The 22,720-nt window shown below is 33.5% G+C and overlaps 1 pseudogene; it reads right to left on the bottom strand.

The window, feature by feature from the left end:
- Positions 1-8,926: 8,926 nt before the first annotated feature.
- On the bottom strand, positions 8,927-9,717 carry LOC143232662 (uncharacterized; annotated as a pseudogene).
- Between the last annotated feature and the right edge of the window lie 13,003 nt (positions 9,718-22,720).

Here is a 22,720-nt window from a genome sequence, read left to right on the forward strand (position 1 = left end):
CAATAAATAATTCACATTATTTCAGTTCTTTTGTTTTACGCTTCTTTGTGAGTTAATATTGTAGGAATTGCGTTTTTCCTGGAGTCTTTTCCGTAGGGACTTATATGGCTCTGTCGAGAAATAGATAGTCCACACAAACCTTGGAAAGAAACTTGTGGTTTTGCTTTCGTTCTTTCTTTTTTCGCTGTTTAAATGTTATTATTCTGTTGAAGCTTTATACTTGCTCACTTTACCATAGAAATCTTCCATACGGTACTTGTCTTTACAAGTAGTTGATCTTGACGTCTCACTTTCTCGCTGCTTGTAGCGATATTAGGACAAAAGTAATTACTATGAGATACCTTCGCAACTCAAAAGCATCCTTACAATACAGCGCCTGACTGTCTCTTCACCGATATCCTTGCAGATACCGTTAGACTGTCTGTCTTGACAACCAATGTTTCAGGTGCTACTCTGAATAAAATCTGTTTAAAACTCAGATTAAACAATTATGGTTTCCAACATTTTCTTATTCTTTTTTGGCTTCTGTGATTTGGGTGTTCAAGTCTAGTTCAGTGTTAACAATAATTTTCTTCCACTCTTGGGGCAAAGTTGCTGTTCATAGTTCGGTGCCATAACGCACTATGGGAACTAACCCATGCAGTAATACTAACGTAGACATGACCTCCGAAAAACCTAATTAAAACCTTTTGGTATAAGAAGGAATATCTTCCCCAGAATTCGATCTTCTTTAAGCATTATAAAAACAACTTTTCCTGGAATATTAAAGATGCAAAACTAAAGTCATGTAAATTATTTCGTGAATGAATATTTAAAACTTAAAGAGCCTAAGCCTAAAAAGGATTTTCAGTACTGATCACCAATTCTAAGTATTTATTAGAGGTCTGATTTCCCAACCAAACCTTTCTTTGACGCAATGTTGCATTATATCAAAGACTAGTTATATATATATATATACACACACATACAAACATACATACATGCATATAAATATCTACAGGAAATATACACCTTATATCTCTCTCCTTAGATCACAGATTACAAAAATTGCCAATTTCACACTAATACGACGTCATTTTGTAAAGGGTGGCTACACAAACACCCAAAAACGCTTTGATTTTCAAACAGACAATTGAAATGAAGTAATTATAATGGAGTAACGACTCAAACTTTGTTTGTTTCAGATATTCGTACAAAGAGTATCTGTGCTAACCATCCCTTAAAGACTAGAAAGGAGGCAGCTGGTTAGCTAGCTTACAGCACCCACCGCAAGACATTAGGTTACTATTATCGAATAACGGGATTTGACCGTTATTGTTGTAAAGCACTCGTGGGTCCTAAATGCGGAGCGCGAATTTGCGGCAAGTGAACGCAAACGGAACCTCGTATTCGCAGTCGAGCACGTTACCCATTAGAATATACCCTGCTTGCAACACTTATGACGCATAATCTCATTCTCTTTAGAGTTAACACACTAAGCAGCAAAGTAGGGGGGGGGCCGCTTTTCCATTGTATAAAGATGGAAAACTGAGATCCCCTGTTGAACAAGTTTTTTATCCTAACTAATGTGGTAACAACCTGATTACTTCTAGCACTTCACTGAACACCTTTCACCCTAATTAATGTAATAATAGGAAAGTAACTTATAATACTTGATTTTGCGGTAACAGCTTGATTACTTCTAAATATTGATCGGGTATTTTTACTGTGACTAATTTAGTAGTACTTATGATTTACATTCCAAAAGCTGGCAAAGCATTAAAAACCAACAGGCCTAAAAATTTGTGATAAAAATTACGTAAAACGTGATGTTTTCCTTTTAACATTCCTCTTAGAAATGGTAGTTCAGATCTATCTCTTGTCTCCCCTAAGCCACTGTCCGAGAGATCATTAGATAATACCAGAATTCACTAGTTGGGCTGAACGATGAGGGACAACAGTCTCTCTTTTCTTTTGTCTTGTTGTTGTATTTTGTCAGCCCCAATATGGAAACTGTGGGGATATGGAAAGGAGTAGGTGACAAAACATATTATCTGAAACGCTAATTGTATACGTAATACAATATTTTAAAAGTTGCTTTTAAACAACGAAAGCCGTGGAAATATTAGAAATCAGAAAGCTTAGACTTTGTGATTAAAGGTCACTTGAGTCAAGATTATGTTTGTTTGTTTTCATATTCTTCTTAATTTATCTATCTGAGATTCAAAATCAGTGGCTTGTATAAACACTTGGTTGGAACTGTTGTCTCACATAAGGAGTCTTTCGTACAATTTCAGTTACTTCTAATACTTTATTAAACATGTGTTTTATTAGATTAATATGGTATGGTCAGGTTATTTATAACCCTTTATTAAATGTGTGTTTAAGTTGTTCTTGATAGCGAGAAACTCATTTGAAATAAAAATTTGTTTAAATTGACTACTCTAATGATAGACACGTTATTTCTAACAATTAAACTACTTTAACTGTTACTAGAGTAATAAGTACATTGTTTCTGACTCTATGTTGGAAGATTTCCTTTTAGGTAACGTGATATCTTACTTCTAATTCTTTATTTTATTCAGTACATAGTTCAACGATATTATGGTGTTTATATCAGAATAACATTTTATAAAACATTTAACATTATATATCTGGAGTTTCTCTGCATCTATGAGGACAGTTTTCTTGCAGAGAGAATGTTTACCTAGTATATTTTGTTTGTCGAAAATTTATAAGTAAAGATACAATAAGGCCCATGAATGCGTATTTGCAATGTAATTTTTTATTTGTGAAATTATATAGATAAAGTTTCATGCAACACATGCACGTGAATTTCTGTTCCAGCGTCTTATAGAAGCTTAAGCGCCACTTTATTTACCATGATTTGATGAAGGATAACATTCGATAATTATATTAATTTTTCATACACGTAATCATGGAAACGACAAAAATATTTTATAAACAAAAGTAAAATGTTTCTTTGAAAGTCACGGTTAGCAGATGGATTAGTCATTCTTTTCATATATTTTTAGAGTGATTTAGAATTAAGCACAAAGCTATACAATGGGCTAGCTATGCTCTGCCCACCACGGGTATTAAAACTCGGTTTTTAGCGTTGTAAGTTTGCAGACATACCGCTGAGCCACTGGTGGGCTTTTAAAGGGAATATAATATATAATAGAAACAAATCTCTAACACGAATTAAATGGCAGATAAATCAAACAAACATTGTTATAGCAAAAGTTATGAGGGAAGTGACGTTATAGTAAGATAAGTCAAACAAGCATCGTTATAGCAAGACAAATAAGGGAAGCAAAGTTATAGTGACATAAATCAAACAAACATTTTTATAGCAAGACAAATAAAGGAAGCAAAGTTATAGTAATAAACAACACTTTTTAAAAATTGTCACAGTAAGAGAGAAATCGTAGCAATGATGTGTTTTTTTACATATATTTCACAAAATTTAATGAATTACTCCAAATAACATCAAAGGTATAATATACTAACATTATGCATATAAATATACATAAGAAATTAGCAAACGTTTCTACCTGATGTACACTGTCTATTTAAATAGATAACATACTTCAACTTGTTACAGTAACATTTCCAATACTAATATAATATAGATTAATACTTTAAAAAAATCATATTTAGCGTTTACTGAAAACATTTTGTAAATTATATAAATAAAGTAAATTATAGCTTCAGATTTAGCTGTTGATTTTTATTTGATTGGACACTTCAAGCTTCTTCATTATCTGTCAATACAAAACTTTACTTGGCTTATCTAGGAACTTCTAATCCACTATGTACCATGAATTTCTACAGCGTGTGTTTGATAAAATACGTAGTAATGCTTACTATTTGGCATTGGTAATACTGAAAATTCAAATTGCTTTCTGTAGTAACCAAAAGTTATCATTATAAATAAAAAGAGTTATAGTACAATTTAATATATAGAAAATTATAAGTGCCGTCCTCTGCATGGACGTTTGTTTATCACTGTCGTAGTAGTTAGTGGTTTTGGTAAAGGATCTGTTCAGAGAAGGTTGGATTCATATCAGGAGTTTTTTTATTATAATTACCTAACAAATTATCTCCAATTCTCTTACGCTGTGCCCCCTTGTATTTAGAGGTAAGTCTGCGCGCTTACAACGCTGGAAACCTGGTTTCAATATCCATATTGGACAGAACAGAGATAGCCAGTTGTACAACTATGTGCTTAACCCTAAATAAACGCTTGTGCTCTAAGTTCTTGAAAAGAATCAATATGTTCTCCTATTCTTGTGTGTGTGATTATTTCCGTTTCACCACTATATATAAATAACATCAAATGTTATATGTAAATTGGTAAATAACATTAGTGGCACGTAGATTATAAATTCGTCTTTATAACACAACACACTTCGTGTGTGTGTGCGTGCGTGTGTGTTTCTTATATTAAACTCACATCGAGCTATCTGTTATGTCCACCGAGGAAAATCGAACCGCTGATTTTAACGTTGTAAATCCGTAGACTTATCGCTGTTCCAGCGAAGTACAGTTAGTTTCATTGCACTGAAGATTGATATACTGAGAAATTTAAAGCTGACTTCTGAGAATTAGATCTGATCATTTTGTAACTTTAATTAATAAGCAGTTCAGATCTCTTGGTTATGGTTTTAATTTTCTCGGAGATAGTTTGATCAATTTAAGGTGTCGTAAAAGTAAATTGTATGTGTGGTATATTATCGAAAATGTCTTCTTGGTTTCTATCTTTCTTTCTCTCTGTGTTGAAGATATTATTTTAATTTGATTTCACTATACACCATACTCCTTGAAAATTTGTTCGATATGAAAAAACCCTTGCATTCGATTTTCAAAGCAAGTGGTTTTAGTTCAGAGCGTGTAGTGTTTTTTTTTTCCTATGCCATTATTGTAATTGCGATCGATTTGTTTTAATTCTCCAATAATTGCACCATACCTGGAAGCCTGGATGGTGAGAATTGAAGTGAAGAAATATGCATCGTTTATTGGTTCATGAAATAATGTAGATTGTAAATTATTGTCGTTATCGATCACCAAGGTAACATCAAGAAAATCTATACTCCTGTTGCCCTTTGAGTGAGTAAAGATGTAGTTGGTGTTACACAAGGGCTATATGTGCTAGCCACTTCTAATTTAAAAGTATAAGAGTTGAAGGAAGGCACCTAATCATCACCACCCACCGCCAACTCTTGGGTTACTCTTTTACCAACGAATTGTGGGAATAGCTGTACTTTATAACACCCTCATGGTTGAAAGGGCGAACATGTTTGGTGTGACCCTTAGATTTGGTTTGACCGGTGACCTTCAGAGTACATACAAGTCGAGTGCTTTACCACCTGGCCATTACGAGCCAGTAGCTGTGAAATTAAGAAAGTCTAGACTTTCTTTTAAATGATCAAGGCCGTGTTTTCATTGTCAAAACACGTCATAGAGATGTCTAATCCAGAGTTCGGAGCCGGTGCTAACACCTTGGCATCACTTGTTAGGAGCACTTTAAATTTTAGAAGTAAACAATCTTATAATATCATATTTAATACGTTTGCTTTTATTTAACTAGATATTCAACATTTTACTTTGCATTGTTCATTGTTAAAATAAGGCCCAGCATTGCCAGATGAGTTAAGGCTTTCGACTTGTAATCTGAGGGTCGCGGGTTCGAATCCCGATCGCACCAAACTTGCTCGCCCTTTCAGCCGTGGAGGCATTATAATGTCCCGGTCAATCCAACTATTCGTTGGTAAAAGAGTAGCCCAAGAGTTGGCGGTAGGTGGTGATGACTAGCTTCCTTCCTTCTAGTCTTACACTGCAAAATTAGGGACGGCTAACGCAGATAGCACTCTAGCAGCTTTGTGCAAAATTCACAAACAAAATTGTTGAAATTTTATACTGTTGATAATTCATGTTGTCCTGTAAAATAACCAAATATTTTTATTGTATATAATAATAAAAAACGATATACAAAATGATAAAAACAGCCCTTTTTTCATTTTAATCTGTGGTCGTATCTGTTGAATGAAAAGAGCCTCTATTTTTTGTGTCAGTGTATTTGACTGTTTTGGTTTTTATTTGCAAACTATTTCACACAAACATCACTTAACCCACGTGCGATTTTCAATATATAAATATCATTATATTAAGCTAAATTTCTACGGGTTTTCTCGAGCTATTTAAGTCTAAATTTTGCTTCCGCATTTCGTTCAAAAACCATATGTTTATCACTTTGAGAAATCACATTTACACTTTCTGAATATGCACCAAAGTTTGCCTTTATTATAGTTTTACATTTAGTTAACTTTGCAATAATTTGGCTTCGGTTTGTTTCACAGACTAGTACAAGCCTTTCAGCTAGTTTTTTATCATTTGTTTCTGTGAATTTCTTTGTTTCAATTCGTAAAATAGTGTCATACACTGAAAGCTACGTGCATTATTATAAGTGTCTTTATTGTTTATTTTACATGTAATTTTATTAAATAAAGTTACAGGCGCGGAGTTTTATTACAAAAGATACTAAAACGTGAGCGTGATTGTATGATCGCGTTTTTTAATGGACCAAAATTTATCATTCTAACAGATAATACCTGTTTAAAAATGTAGCTTTAATGAGATAGTGAAAATAATAGAAAAATAAAAAAATCAAGTGAAGTGGGGGTCGCTGCTAATTAACAAAATAATAAATCGCATTGACTCTTGTTTTCTAGAGCAATGAAGAAATCACAATAACACTTAATTACTGGAAAACTCTTGAAGTGGTTTTTCTCGATATATCCAACTTTATATATAACTTAACTCATATTTTAATCAGCACAAAATTTTGTTTTAGCACCAAAAGCCATAAAAATAGTAAGTATGAGGTACTTCGTTCTTGAAGCATCCTTTAACAAAACAAAGGGCTATTCAAACTAAATTTAATCTAATTAACTGAAACATGGTATGCAAATATAAGTTTACTTTCTCCTTAATGTGTCATCTTTAGAAATAATTTTATTACCACTTGGAATGTTGCCAAATCACATTATTTTCCTGTATTTCATTTCATAACAATAGAAGAGGGCTTTATCATTATCATTCTGGAAAACAAACTAGTGAATCGAAACCGGTAGAAGACATTTTATTTTTTACTTTCGTGGTCCCAAATTCTGTACACAATCTGAATGATTTTTCTACTTCTGACTTCTGTATATAATTTATATTATCTATATATTTAATTAATAAGTAACTCTTCGATATTTCCAGTAAAATGCTCATAATGATTAAATATTTATATAGTTATAAATAAATACATTTGTAAATGATAAAATACATCAGACATCCTCGAGCAAAGTTATGATGAATAATATTTCAATGCACTTAGATTTCAGTTTTTAATGCTTGAGTTGATAGAGGTATAAATTAGATTCTTTCTAATTCAGGTGTCAGAATATTTTTTATCACAAACTCTACCATCATCTCCAAATAAATTTATTTTAAGTATCGTTTTACAATAAAAAATACTTACTTTACTCGCTAGTTAAGATAAAAGCATTTGATAAACAATAAAATAAGGCATTTGAGCTGTATAGAAATTTAGTACTAAAAAAACACTTTTAGTATATTTGGTTCATGTGCTTCTCTTGAATACCATTTAATTTCTAGTTTATTTAATAATGTGTGATAAAAGACACATAGTAATTGCGTCATATTATATTTCTTCAAAATTTTGATTATCTTCTAACGTTTAAAAATAGTTTAGTTTAAACAGATGCCAACCTCTGTTGTCATTTAAATTTTTTAATTACATTAACAAACTGTATAAAAGTTTTGTTTGTAATTTTCATGCTTTCCAATTTTCCCATTCCTATCTGTTCATCTTATTGTTAATTTACGTAAAACTTATATTTGTGGACTGAATGACAGTTCCTTTCGTCATTAGCTGTTGTTTTTATATAGAAGTTCTGTTTGTAAATCTTCTTGCCTGTTCTTTTTTATCGTTACTATTTCTTCATTTTAACGATTTAGATAAAGTTGTTTTTAACCAACTTGGCCCGGCAAGGCCAAGCGCGTTAAAGCGTGCGACTCGTAATCTGAGGGTCGCAGGTTCGCATCCGCGTCGTGCCAAACATGCTCGCCCTTCCAACCGTGGGGGCGTTGTAATGTGACGGTCTATCCCACTATTCGTTGGTAAAAGAGTAGCCCAAGAGTTGGCGGTGGGTGGTGATGACTAGCTGCCTTCCTTCTAGTCTTACACTGCTAAATTAGGGACAGCTAGCACAGATAGCCCTCGAGTAGCTTTGTGCGAAATTCCAAAAACAAACAAAACTTTTAACCACCTGCCTACTCACTACCCTTGCTCAACTGATAACTATCCTTTCATTTACCTTTTTTAATTCATTTAATATTGGTGGTTCTCAAGGACAAGGAGTTAACTATTCACTTACAACAGATTACAATCTGTGCGAATCTGATTTTAGAAATCTTACTGACTCTTCAATATTATTAATGTTTTATAATACACATTGAAAGGTTTTTTTACAATAAATTAATACTGTACTGAAATCATGAAATATACAAGGAAATGAAAGTGACTTGATCTTTTATATATCATTGATAAGTAAATGAAACCATGAGTTTTATTTTCCCAAATGTGGCAATATGTCTATTGTATTTAAAATGTTAACATTTCTTTTAGAATAAAAGATTTGTCTTTGGAATTTCGACTGAATTGTAAATCGGAGGACTGTTTTTAAAAAGCAGTTGATATTAGCAGTACAGTTATTCCTCCAGACAAATATAAAATACCATTGTGGTGGGATGAAGACAGTAGCAACAATGTTGGAATTTTCTGTATCAACTAACAAGAAAGGTAGATTAAGATAGTACCAGTGTAAATCCAAGTATTGAATTTTATCACTGTTTCTGCTGATTGTTATGAAATTTATTGAGTCTGGTTCAAAAATAATAGGTTGGCTGCTATTATGGTTTAAATAAAAAATTGGAGCAGAAAATGAAGGGTGAAGATTCATGTTAAAGTAACATTTCCCTAAGAAATTCTCACTCCGATTGAACTCACATTTTTCTGGCGTATGGAATTTCTAATATGAGGCTGATAATTGATGTCACGCCTCATAATGATATTTGTATTCGAGGAAATACGTAGTCTAAGAAAGTTGTGATTATTGTGAGGAATATAATAACAGCTCCTTACTTTTACGTTATATGAAAATAATATTGTCCCAAGTACATTCTTCATCCAATATGCAATGCAAGTGAAAAGGGAAACTTCGTTTTTATGGTTGTTTGGAGTATTTTTTTTTTTAATTTCGCGCAAAGCTACTCGAGGGCTATCTGCGCTAGCCGTCTCTAATTTAGCAGTGTAAGACTAGAGGGAAGGCAGCTAGTCATCACCATCCACCGCCAACTCTTGGGCAACTCTTTTACCAACGAATAGTGGGATTGACCGTCACGGTATAACGCCCCAACGGCTGGGAGGGCGAGCATGTTTGGTGCAACCGGGATTCGAACCCGCAACCTTCGGATTACGAGTCGATCGCCTTAACATGCTTGGCCATGCCGAGCCCTGTTTGAAGTAATCACTCGTAGTTTGCACTTCGCTAAATGCACGAAACCCTTGAGAATGCCAATGTTACATCTGATGCGTAATGTATTCGTAGAAAAAAATTCTGTTAAGATTTAAACTACCAAACATATCACAAGAAGGAATCCAAAGTTTCAGATATATGAAATATCTTATGGACAAGGAAAGTCAATAAGAAAAAAATTACAATTTTTAGGTTTACTCGCTTGCAATTAAGCACAAACCTTCACAATGGGCTATTTGTGCTCTGTCCACCACGAGTAACGAAACCCGGTTTTTACTGTTGCAGACATATTCCTGTGCCACTGGGTGGTAAGAACGATGTTTAGAAGGAAAGAGTCGGATAATGAATGCAATTCGTTAGGCAGATGCATCATTAAGAAGTCTCCAGAAATTTCACAAAGAGGAATGTTAATGTTTTTAAATTAAATGGTTTATGGAGATTTTAGAAGTTAATAGTGGTGCCACTAGTGGTTTAACAATAAGTATGAAAAATTATTAATATTGACATTGTGGCATCACAGATAGCCAATGTAATAAAAGTGGTTAATGTAATTGGGGAGTTAATAAATTTGCATGTAGATACTATGATAATGTAATAATTGGTTTCATGATAATCTTCTGACGTAAATGAGCGCTACTAATATTTCACTAAATATCATTATTAATAATAGTGTGTAAGAAATTCAGAAGGTTTTACTAAAATATTTTTAGCATTCTGGCCAAGCGCGTTGGGCGTGCGACTCGTAATCCGAGGGTCGCGGGTTCGCGCCCGCGTCGCGCTAAACATGCTCGCCCTCCCAGCCGTGGGGGCGTATAATGTGACGGTCAATCCCACTATTCGTTGGTAAAAGAGTAGCCCAAGAGTTGGCGGTGGGTGGTGATGACTAGCTGCCTTCCCTCTAGTCTTACACTGCTAAATTAGGGACGGCTAGCACAGATAGCCCTCGAGTAGCTTTGTGCGAAATTCCAAAAGAAAAAAAATTTAGCATTCTGGTAATAATTGAGAGAATTAATCTTACATCTACTACCACAGGAGGGTGGGAGTTAGAAATATATACATGAGAGATAAATTGCGAATGGTTTATCAAATTCTCGGAATACAGTTATACAAAATATTTTGGTTAGAGGAGTGAACGACGAGATATGAATTTCTCTTGTGAATGTTTTATTTATTAAATTTAAAAGTTAATCTTCTGCAAAATATAAGCCGTCATAGATATTTCTTGTTTACTTTTTTCGGTTATTAGTTTATTTTTACAGTTCTGAGGAGTTATAATATATATATATATTGTTTAGTTTTGGAAAGATTTTGCGAAGAAAGTTTTATTGTTTGTTTTTAACTACGGCCCTGTGAGAATGTAGACTGAAGCTTTAGACTATTGTTTTAATTGTTCTGTAACATAGAAGTGATTACTTTTTAATATGAAGTTGTTAGACTGCTAGTTCATTTATATTTTATTTTGAAGCTATTCATCTTTGTGTAAGTATTAAAATCTTTTTTTTTTATCTTTCGTTCTCTAAACCTGGATGTATACTTTCATTATTTGTTTTTCAATGCAAAGCTACCCAATGGGTTACCTGCAATCTGTTCTCCGCGAATAATCAAACTCTGTATTTTAACATTGTAAGCTCGAAAAATTATCGCTGACCCAGTATTATTTTGATGGTTTTCCACAAGGCTTTAAGAACTGTGATTATCAGACTTAACATCATTGTTACAAGACCTTAAGGTCTAAGTTAATTAGTCCAGCAGGATCAATGACCATATGTTTGTTAACCACTTCTTTACTTCGGTGAAAAAGTTCAAGGTCGATATGCACTTAATTCTTGTAAAAGAATTCGAACTCATTGGCTATTTTGATACAAATGGTATAATGTTCAATGTGCCTTTTCAGATAAAGAATATTGTTCAAATTACTAGCAATGTTCTGCAAAGAATAACACTATTTTATCTAGCGCTTAATTTCTGTTGAAGCTGAGATCTTTAGTCTGTTTTGGATTTCTACTTAATCTAAAGACAAAAACACTACACCTAATTTTAAAATTGCATATGTTGAATTACGAATTGATATTTTCCTCATGTGTCCATCTTTAACAATATTACTCCACTCCAGCCACGTCCAAAATAATAGCTTCAATTATCAATATTTTTTAATTGTTATGTTTCAAAACTCATAATTTCTCCACATCCCTCAACATAGTTTGGTTTGGTTTGTTTTGAAATTCGCGCAAAGCTACACAAGGGTTGTCTGCGCTAGCCGTCCCTAATTTAGTAGTTTAAGGCAAAGGGAAGGCAGCTAGCTAGTCATCACCACCCACCGCCAATTTTTAGGATACTCTTTTACCAACGAATAGTGGGATTGACCGTCACATTATAACGTCCCAACGGTTGAAAGAGTGAGCATGTTTAGTGTGACGGAGATTCGAACCTGTGACCCTCGTATTACGAGTCGAGTGCTTTAACCACCTGGCCATGCCGTGCCCCGTCAACGTAGATCGATGCTTTTTTTTCTAGAAACTACATACTGCCTATATTATTTAGATTTTATAACTAGCCTGTTGAAACCAGCTATTAAACATTTTAAAATAGGGTGTTTAATGTTTATTCACAAAGTTTATGAAGAACCTAGATACATAACTTAGTATTTATTTATCCAGTTTGTGAAGAATGTCGATGTACGATTTAACGTTTATTCTTCAAGTCTATGAAAAACTTTTATACACAAATTAAGCTTTAGTCATTCAGTTTGTTAAGAACCTTGATACACAACGTTTACTCATACGGTTCATAAGAGCTTGATATGTAACGTAACGTTTATTTATCCAATTTACAAATATTGGAGGTTGATTTAAACTTATTGGTTATTTAGCAAAGGTCTAGAGAGCCTAGTAGCATTTTGTCATCTTCTTTGTTTTAGTGTTTCGTAAACAGTGTAACGACCCACTAATGTCTTTATTTATTCATATTTTGGATTTTTTTTTTGTAATTGTAACAACATATTTCTAAAGAATTATTTGATGTTTTTTCTTCCACATTGATTACATTGCATTGATCAATTTGTAACATCTTGTACATATTATACCCCAGCCCGTACAGCGGTAAGTCTGTGGATTTGCAACGCTAAAATCAGAAGTTCGATTCCCCTCGGTCTGCTCAGCAGATAGCCTGATGTGACTTTGCTGTAAGAAAAACGCAACATATCATATATTCAAGCTTGAAACTTAACAACATACAGAAATGTTACTTCTATAAACAATTTCTCTCAAAATCTCATCAACGTATAGTCTCTTAAGTTAATACTAATTTAAGTAAAATTCATTTTCAATAGATATTAATATCATCGGCCCGGCATGGCCAAGCGCGTTAAGGCATGGGACTCGTAATCTGAGGGTCGCGGGTTCGCATCCGCGTCGCGCCAAACATGCTCGCCCTCCCAGCCGTGGGGGCGTTATAATGTGACGGTCAATCCCACTATTCGTTGGTAAAAGAGTAGCCCAAGAGTTGGCGGTGGGTGGTGATGACTAGCTGCCTACCCTCTAGTCTTACACTGCTAAATTAGGGACGGCTAGCACAGATAGCCCTCGAGTAGCTTTGTGCGAAATTCCAAAACAAACAAACAATATTAATATCATGATACAATCAATAATAAAGCTAAATAAATTCACATTAGAAAGGTGCAACATAAATTTAAACCTATTAATATCTATACATTATTTTTATAAAACATACTTCTTGCATTAGAATTGCTGTATGTTATATTTCAAGTGTTAATTTAAGTATTTCAATAAACTTATATAAGGAACTTAAAAAATATATTTCGAATTTGTTTCTATCCTAGTAAAAATACTCTGGTCAGGTCCTTAAGTTATTATGGTGGCAGTTGTGTTTCTCAATAAACGTCAATATGCATTACGAATTTGTTATTGTACAAATTAATTACTATCCAAACGTCTAAATCCTACTTAGCACTGTATATGTACCACTGAATATTAAGATACGTATTTTCATGTTGAATTCTAAATAGCATACAGACTTGAAATATCTTCAACTTCTTTCATTGTTTTTCGCCATTTCAAAACTAGAGTCAAGATGTCTTAAACAATTCACATATATAGAAGTCTAACGATGTTTACTAAAGACTTTTGAAAAGAATTAATTTACTTTTTCTTATTACTACAGCACCATTTGTCATACGTAAATACTGTTGCATAAAAAAGCGGTTACCATAGAGATCAAAAAATCAAAGTATGTAATTTGTGCTGAATGAAAGTTGTAGTAACTCATTTTTTATTGATTACATTGCGTTTTGAAAGAACAAAAATACTTAGGAATATTAAATATTTCACCTAATATAAATATTGGTGCTACACTAATAAAAAAAATAGATAAACTGAAACGACACACAAACTAAATCGATATGCCGATAGGCAGACATCATTCCTAAAGTAATTTATTAAAAATAAATACAAAAAACACATCAACTCATTAATAACACATTAGACAACAATATGATGTCAGACTGAAGTTGTTTAGCACACATACACCTAATACATCGTCTAATTCGTTTTACCTTCATATTAAAGTTAATTTTAACTTATTTCTCTGGCCATCCACATGTTTGCTGGCTGCAACCCGATGGGACAACAGTAAATTTACTGACTTGCAATACTCAAATCCAGAATTTGATTCCACGTGATGGACACAACAGAGAGCCCAGTGTGATTTTGTTCCAGAACAAACAATCAAACAAGCTTACTAGCTTTCTGGCTATTAAGAAACCAAAACCATTATAAAAAGTAATAGTGACTAACATTAGATTATGTTTTTCTCATAAGAGGTGAAATTTTGACATCTCTGCTTTGTGGATTGTTATCCTTGTATAACTACCATATTATTTTCAAGAGATTAATGGTGAAGTTGAACTTTATACATACCAACAATTTACAATATATTATAAACGTGTTTGTATCACATAGCCTGAAAGACAATGCTTTGCCTAAAACAGGAGTCCTTCTTTTTTATTTTACCGCTAAGAATACAATTACTAAAGGGGAAAATTAGTCGTTGATCAAAGAGTAAAAACTTCTGTGTATTCTGGAATTTATCTAACAACTCGAATTTTTTTCTCTCGACCAAATATCATTGTAACGTCCAAGATAGTCCCTATCTTCTGAGTACGATGTGTTTATTCTGAGAAAAAAAAACCCTTAAGAAATCACCATTCTCTGAGAAAAATTTCTCTTTAGCCTTTACAAATATAACGAACATCACCCTGATCTCAGGAAATTATCACTTCTAGAAAGATATCTCCATCTTTCAGGAGCTCTTTACATTTCGAAAGGCAATCTCATATTTTCAGGAAACCTTCATTTTCTGAAAGACATCCATACATTTTAGGAACTCTTAACTGAGATATTTCCCTAAACCTTAAGGGAGCCTTTACCATGTGAGACATATAATAAAATTCGCAAGAAATAATTACCTCCTCAGAAGTATCATACATTGCATGAAGTTTTTAAACTTTCACCTGTATTTCCACATTCTCAAAAATATTTTTTTCAGTGTGCGATATATTCTCAAGAAATGTTCATTCTGTGTATGCATTTCGACATTCTCATGAAACCTTTCATCTCTGGATGTTTTACCACATTCTCAGGAAATCTTCACATCAAAGAAGTATTACCACCTTCGAATAAAAGTCTTTATCAAGAAACGTCTTCATCTTATTAGGTAATCATCATTCTTTGGGTATACTTCAATATTCTCAAGAACTCTGTACTCTTTAATAGATATCCCTTAATTAAGGAAACGTTCACACATAATCATTTGATGGCAGCACACTGAGGTTCATCATTTTTCATTAATTTATAATTGGTTTCCCTTATGAACACCTAAACATACAATTTTAAGCACTATAAGAACGACATAATAAACAGATTAAAACATTTTCCTCAAATGTAAAAGTTGTTTGTTTTTTTTTCGTTCTTACAAAAGAATGAAAGTTGTATTTGAAAATGTTAATATCTAAACTTGAATGGAAAATAACATCAGTTTTTACTTTATACATAAAAACAGAGGGTTGTAAAAAATGAATACAATGATGCAACGTATTCTAGGTTAAAAAAACCATACAATGATCCACAAGAGAACATTCTTCCCGTGGCACACATATATTAAATATTTTATTTGCTTTCCATTATATGCTTGTCATGCACGTAAAGTAAGCGTATCTTCTTTTATCTGTTTATTGACGAAATGAAATGGAACGTCACGCAGATTTGATATCCTACCCCAAATGTTTAAAATATTTTCGTACCATGAAATTAAAATGTTTATTGTTGTTCATCTCAAATCCCATTAACAAAATAGAAATGTAGAACTTGTATCTGACTCTACACTTCAATCATGTGTTAGAAAATGAAAAACAGTTAGTTTTTATACGTCTTTAAAAATTTACGCTAAAAATGTCAAACTGTTCCTAGTTTATTGGAACAGTGAAATATTGAACACTGATTTTTTAAATGTTTCGAATGTTTTTTGCTAATCTTAACATGGATTCTGTAAATCAGGTATTTTAATGAGGTTTTAATTTGAAAACACACACACATACATATATATATGAAATCATTTAGCCTGTACATGTTAAGCCACAAGCCCGACAATAAGGCAGTTTAAAGGATTACTTTCTCCCTTCTGAACCATTTAATATTAAAATATCACTTTCAAAATTTTAAGCATTTCTTCGTAACAACATAGTTCATATTTAATCAGCGTAGTCGTCTTGTGCTAAAACTATAATAGGTACTTCGGATTTGTTCAGTAGAATGAAATATGAAATGTAACGTCACTATTATTTACATTTGCCGTAAAAGTTCAGATCTTTGAGTAACAAATGAGCAAAAATTATAGGTCACATGTGCTATGGCTTTTTTGGACTTTTACAGAAACAATTTAAAAAAAACGTTGTATAAGATTCGGTGTTAAAAATCCGTCTAGTTTAGAATATGAAAGAGGTGAACATGAAATATGTGGACTTATTTAACCACTGGCCCAGCATGGCGAGGTGGTTAAGGCGCTCGATTCGTAATTTGAGGGTCGCGGGTTTGAATCTCCGTCGCACCAAATATGTTCGCACTTTCAGCCGTGGTGGCATTATAAAGTGATTATTAATCCCACTATTTGTTGGTAAAAGAGTAGCCCAAGCGTTGGCGGTGGGTGGTGATGACTAGCTGCCTTCAGTCTGGACTTACACTGCTACGTTAGGGACGACTAGCGCAGATAGCTCTCGTGTAGTTTTGCGTGAAATTAAAAACAAACAATTTAATGACTTCCCTAATCTAGATAACTTAAAATCATTTCGGTTTAGTTTGAATTTTTGCGCAAAGCTACGCGAGGGCTATCTGCGCTAGCCGTCCATAATTTACCTGTGTATGATAAGAGGGAAGGCAGCTAGTTATCACCACCCACCTCCATCTCTTTTACCAACGTTGACATAATAATGCTCCCTCGGCTGAAAGAGCGAGCATGTTTTGTGGGACGAAGTTTGGATCATGAGATTGCGAGCCGAGCATCCTAATCATCTGGCCTTGCTGGACCTTTAACATCTGCCTGTATCAAAGCACACAATGTATAAATAACCTTCTCCAATGCGTGTGTCCTTTTTTTGTCTGTCTGTCTCTTTGCACAAATCATGTCAGTAACTCATGGAATAAAAGTTTGTCCATGCAAATTTTACACTATATATTCACGATATGTATTAACATAAAATTCACGTCTGAAAAGTAATGCTAAAAAACATTCTTCTTTGTGTTTAGCTTAAGATTATACAAAAGTTGAATACGTTATATTAAAATGATTTTGAAGCCTCACCAATTCATGTCATCACATCTGATCATCTGTCGTCTTGAATATTAGCAATTACCTTGCAACGTAATTTTTATTACAAAAGGCTCTGTTCTAAGCCTGTCATCTCCAAAGCACGCCGCTCTTCCCTGTTACTTTCCATTATAATCTAGTGTTAGATAACTACAATTTCCAAGCACCCGTTTCAACGTTAAAATCGCACAGAAATCAATAGGCGTTAACGGTATGTTTTCGTACGGAATGACATTAACCTGCGCACCATTTTTCAACCTTAATGGCTCCAGATGTGTTCTAGCAGTTGTTCGTACACGTGATTTGTGTTGCTCTTACAGGCAGAAATCCTTCTTGGTTATGTTCTGTACTGTTTACCACCTGGTGCACATTTACAACTTTTTCTACTGACCTTTATGTTTGTTATAAAAAACCTCACTGTACAAACCTTGCCATTTTAAAGTGATCCATATTTCTTTGTTTTCCAATGTTACTGAGTACAAAGGATACCCCCACCTTGAAAGTTCTAAATTCTCGATCTGAATCCATTTTTATTATTTGAGTGTATGAATGTGTTTACGGTCGTAAAGGTTGGTTTGTTTTGTTCTGAACTTCGCGCAAGGCTGCACGAGGGCTAGCTATCCCTATCCCTAATTTAGCAGTCTAAGACTAGAGGAAAGATAGCTTTCTTTCTTTCTTTCTTTCTAATCAACATCATGCACCGCCATCTCTTGGGCTGCTCTTTTACCAACGAATAGAGGTTGTGATGGTCACATTGTAACGCTTTCACGACTAAAATAAAGAGCATTTTTGGTGCAACTGAGGTTCGAGATCGCGCCCCTGAGGTTGCGAGTGGAACGCCCTAACCACCAGACCATGAGTGGCCAAAGAACTCTTACATACACTTCTCCAAAGTTATCAGTTTTCGGTGGTACGCCAAACAATATGAAAACGTAGCTAATAATAAATGACGTTTCAAACAACTTAATATAAACTGTATTTGTCACGTGACATGTTGATTTGCATATTCCAAATATTTCAATATAATTTGCTAAGCCCTCTATATCACATTAGAGCAGGAGTTCCTAAAGTGGTCAATATTGACCCTTGAGGTCGATGAGGCTGCACAGAAGTTGAATAAAGATTTAGGGGTCGATAAAAATCGGAAATGGTCCCTAGAGTAAGGCTAGCCTACACAACTAGACGCCATACGCGTAGTAGCAACAACTAGCAAATGGCATTCGTCCTTTTTCTCCAATTTTTCAAAGTGTGTAGATTCACAAAAACCACCCAGTGGCTCAGCGGTATGTCTGCGGACTTACAACGCTATAATCCGTGTTTCGATACCCGCGGTGCGCAGGGTACAAATACCCATTGTGTAGCTTTGTGCATAACTAAAAAAAAGATTCACAAACTAATGAAAAATACACTTTTAAAATAAACTTTAATCTTATTACTTGTTATATTTTATGCTCCTTAAAAAATATTAATTTGTTTGTCGATGACAAATGTATAAGCTCGTCCGTAAAAAAAAAAGGTTTGGAAAATTCTGTGCTAGAGTAATTTTTTGAGAACTTTTTCGTGTTACTTTAGCGTACATTTTACGACTTGTCTGATAATTAGCACAATGACGTTTGTTTTATGTGTATAATACATACATTTTTTGAGAATAGTTTTATTTCGTGTAATCAAGGAATTCCGTGATACTTTATCTATATTTTCCGTAAGCTGGCGAGTGAATATGAAAATTATTTTATGTGTTTAATATTTGGTGTGGTTTTAACCACATTATAGTTTAAAAAAACCAACTCTAACCGAAATATATACATAATCTTACGTTACAATTGGCATCTAGAAATTTTCCTTTCAGTTGACATTCCTAACCCTGAACCTCCTTTGAAATTGAAATACATTTCTCTATTCTCATTAAAAATAACGTAAAGAAATGCAGTGCTTCAGTAACGTCTGAAATAAAACCAAAATAGAATTCCTTGCGAATAAGTATCCAATTTCCACAAACATTTTTTGTCACTGATCCTGGGACTTGGTATGTCGTGGTGGTTACGGCACCACATTCTCAATATTTGAGTCAGGGATACAAGCCTCAACCCCGAACATACTCGTACGTTCAGCCAGGGGTACGTTATAATGTTATTACAGTAGATGGTGTTGACCAGCCCTTCCTTCTAGACCATTACTTCCGAATTAGAGACGGCGCTAACGCAGATAGCTTTTGAGTAGCTTTATGTGAAATTCAACAAACAAACGCCAGTCTTTCGATTATTGTGTAGATTTAACAATGGTCTTTGTTTGTGCAGTTACTTATTTATGTGTAAACAAAGAACTGTGAGATATGGGTGTTTATGGTTAATTCATATATATTAACTTTAAATTTCCTCAGCTCCAACATACCGACAGTTTAACATTATATATCTGATTTTTACGCAACATAGAAAAATGGCTGTAAGAAATCTTATGTTTTGAGAGTTTTCAATAGTTTTATTTTAAACCATGTTATCAGTTTTAAGATCCTCAGTAAATCATAAATATTTTGAATAAACAAGAGTATTAATTAAATTATAAAAGTAATTAACACCAAAAATAAATTGAACTGTTTGAATAATTATACACTACACCACGGAGATAATTGAGAAAATTCCACAAGGCTAAGTTTTACTGCATCCAATTTCATCAGCTTAAGAAGATATTTAGCTCTGTTGTTGAAGCACGTGCAGAATATGAGCGGGGTCTAATTTAGCTCGTGAGGCAATCTTGAAATCGAATAAAATTAGTCATATACTTATAGAGTTAAAGAAAGACCTTTCCATGGGCATTATTTAAGTCTCCAGGTTTAAATGACACGTAATTACTCGATTCACCAATTAGAAAAGATTTATTTAAATTCTACTTCGAAGTGTTTGTAATCTCGATTACCTTTGTAAACGTAATACACATACAAATATCGAATGTAGCTAAAAGTATTGTGTTTATGTTCCACAACGTGACTAAACTATCTTTATGTTAACTTATTTGAAATATGCACAAACACCAGTCACGATACATGTTATATCGATGGAGTACAGTACAAGCTCTACAATGTCGCCTCGTAGTTTGAACTGTTTTAAACTGAGGTTAAGCCTACACTGTTCACGCTGTAAATTCATCATCTTTTCTGTTTATGTACATCTGTGGGAAAGGTTGGCTCTATGGATCTTGGAGCTAGTGAGCTGAATGCAAATCCTATGAGACTACAAAATGTTTAGTTTTTATATGGAACATGCTAAACGTTTTAATTCTCTGTTTGACGAGTAATGAACCAAAATAAAATATAATATTTTAGTCTCTCTGAAACAAATTACTGAAATATTGTTTGTCTCGATTTTTTGTTTTGTTTTTTCGTAATTATTTGATGAGATTTTTCATCTACGTGCCGAGACCTTCATTTTAGTTTTATATCACTTGTTTTTCACTGTCCGTAGGATAAAAATTTATTAAAGTGTTATAAACACTTTACTCATAATAACTGTTACACTTTACTGACTTTAGAAAGATAAATCAGGAGTACAACTAGAAAATTCAAGTTCTGCTTTAAAGGGGGCACAACATAGCGAACTGGATGAAGTACTTAATATATACATTTGTTTGTCTGTTGTTAAGCGCAAAGCTACACAATGGGTGATATATGCCCACCACGGATATCGAAACCTGGTTTCTAATGTTACAAGTCTACGGAATTACCGTAGAGCAACTGAGGGGGTCTAATGCGTACAGTTATGTTTTAACGTCACTAGTATATACAGGTACTGATGTTAAAGTTTCAGTGTACGAAGTAGGAATCATTAAATAGTACTCAAGAAATTCACGAGTATTTTCTTAACTTATCTGAATTATTGTATTCTTCAGACGTTGTTATAGAATCTTCGAGCTGGAGATGACAGATTAAGGATGACGAGAAAACCTGAAATGTGTAACAAGAAAGAACAATCCTTTTATTCAAGAGAGGTACGCGAATAAAAGACTTGATTGTGTTTCATTTGTCACATAACGGACATCACCACTTGATTACTCAAGTCATTCGTCCATTTCTTTGTGTTTTATGTCATTTCCTCAAACACTCTGTATTTGGAATACTCAAGTCACTTACTAAATCTGAGTTTTATATTTGACTGAAAGAGAAGTTTAAACCAGTGATATTTTAAGCTTAGATGTTTGCTCATATAAACTTTTCTGACTTTTACGGTTTTTTGTTGTTATTTTCAAATTTGTCATTGTATATCCGTAATTTTCAAAACGCATTTTTAAACCTTAAAGTAAAATCATGTTGTTGTTTTTAAATTCCAAGAACTATAAATTGCCTCTAATATTTTAGAATAACTCTAAATACATTTATTTATTAGAATTTCTTGAAATAAACTTTTTATGATGTATCTCAGAACGGCTGGTATGGGTATTAACACTTTTATTAATAAAACAGAAAACAGCAGACGAAAATTTTAATGAGATTAAGTGTGTGTAAAATAGCAAAAACTTTTCCAAAAAAGAGCGTGACATACCGATTTGTATCGTGAAAACTGTGAAGGATGAATTGTATTTTTTATGAGAATATTTTATTTTTATCAGTCAAAATCCTTTTTATTTATATGTATTATTTTATTTACACGGAACAATAGGGCTGTTTCTAGTTTATTTTTGTTATATTCAGAGAATGCTCTTTCTGGTTATACACGTACCTTAATCTTCAAACCCAGTTTTTACTCGTTATGCAGTGCAACTAATCTGTATCCATAGGTAACGCACGCCACTAACAAGCTATATACAGTAAGGGTGAAGATACCGGAAAACTGCCAACGGCCAGCTTACCACGCCTATACATAGCCCATCCTGCTGTAATATTATATTTTTATATGACTATTATTCTGTAGTAATCTGATCAAGATGCCTCGCTGTTGAGCTTTTGGGTACAGCAGCATATAGAAAAACGGACTTGGTAAGACTTTTCACTTTAAACGTTCGTTTTCGGTTCGTTATGTATCAGTTAAATGAATTTTATGAAACTTTAATATACGGAGAACGGATATTGCCTGTAACACACGTGTAACAAACACATTCGGTCGAAGCTGGTGAGTAATAAACTGTATTTATTATAAAAAGTGTATATGGTCTTTACTAAGAACGATCGCTATTTACTTAATAAGTTTAAATAATGATATAACAGAAGTTTATTGGTAATTACTTGTAATTGTATTGACTCACAGCCTCATTATCTACAGACTAGC

Source organism: Tachypleus tridentatus, chromosome 1 (assembly GCF_004210375.1).
Source record: "Tachypleus tridentatus isolate NWPU-2018 chromosome 1, ASM421037v1, whole genome shotgun sequence".
Taxonomy (NCBI): domain Eukaryota; kingdom Metazoa; phylum Arthropoda; class Merostomata; order Xiphosura; family Limulidae; genus Tachypleus; species Tachypleus tridentatus.